Source organism: Pseudoliparis swirei, chromosome 8 (genome assembly GCF_029220125.1).
Source record: "Pseudoliparis swirei isolate HS2019 ecotype Mariana Trench chromosome 8, NWPU_hadal_v1, whole genome shotgun sequence".
In the NCBI taxonomy this organism is placed as follows: Eukaryota; Metazoa; Chordata; class Actinopteri; order Perciformes; family Liparidae; genus Pseudoliparis; species Pseudoliparis swirei.
In genome coordinates, this window is record NC_079395.1 from 18,864,313 (window position 1) to 18,865,236 (window position 924).

Consider the following 924-nt stretch of genomic DNA (forward strand, 5'->3'; position numbering starts at 1 on the left):
CCTTGTTGTGTGTGTAAGTTACGCATCACATGCAGACGCTGTTGAACTCCACCTGGGTGTGGGTGTGGATGTGCATGGGGAAGGGTCTGGCTCGTGGCCGGTACATGCAGCCTCAGGCGGTAACGGCACATTTTTAAGGAGTGCCAAATTGTGCAGCACAGCACACGGCCTCACAATTTGGCACACCTTCAAATCAAATCAAATTTTATTTATATAGCACATTTAAAATAGATTTTCGGTCGAACCAAAGTGCTGCACATGCCTTGTCCGGTTTATAGCAAAGCTTTCCTCCTGTGGCATCGAGGCAGCGCCACCTGCCCTTTAGCAGGCCTATTGAGCGCTCTACCACAGCTCGTGCCTGGCTGTGGCGAGTGTTGTAATTTCGCTCCTCTGCGCTCTGCGGGTTGTTGAACGGGTGAGCAGCCACCGCTTGAGGGGATATCCACTGTCACCTGTAGTGTTGATACATAGGTTATATAACGCAGCATATATACATTATTAATTATTTAGGAGTTTTAAAATCTTACCCAAAAGATACCCATCACGCACAGCTCCAGCCTCAAGTCGGCGGCCAACACTGCTGTTTCGCCAAATGAAGGAGTCGTGCGTTGACCCAGGCCACCGAGCAACCACATTGGTGAACAGCATGTTAGCATCACATATAATTTGGACATTAATCGAATGAAAGTGCTTTTGATTAACGAATGCACTTTCATTGATACTGGGTGCCCTTACAGCAATGTGAGTGCAGTCAATGGCACCGATTACATTTGTGAAACCGGACATTGCTGCAAATTGCATTTTTTTATTTGCCTGCTCATCCACCGTGTAAGGAAACTTTATGTATGAAGGCGACAACGCAATTATACCTCCCAACACATCTGGCATAATACGGCTGAGGGTGGGCTGGGATATCCCCGACCT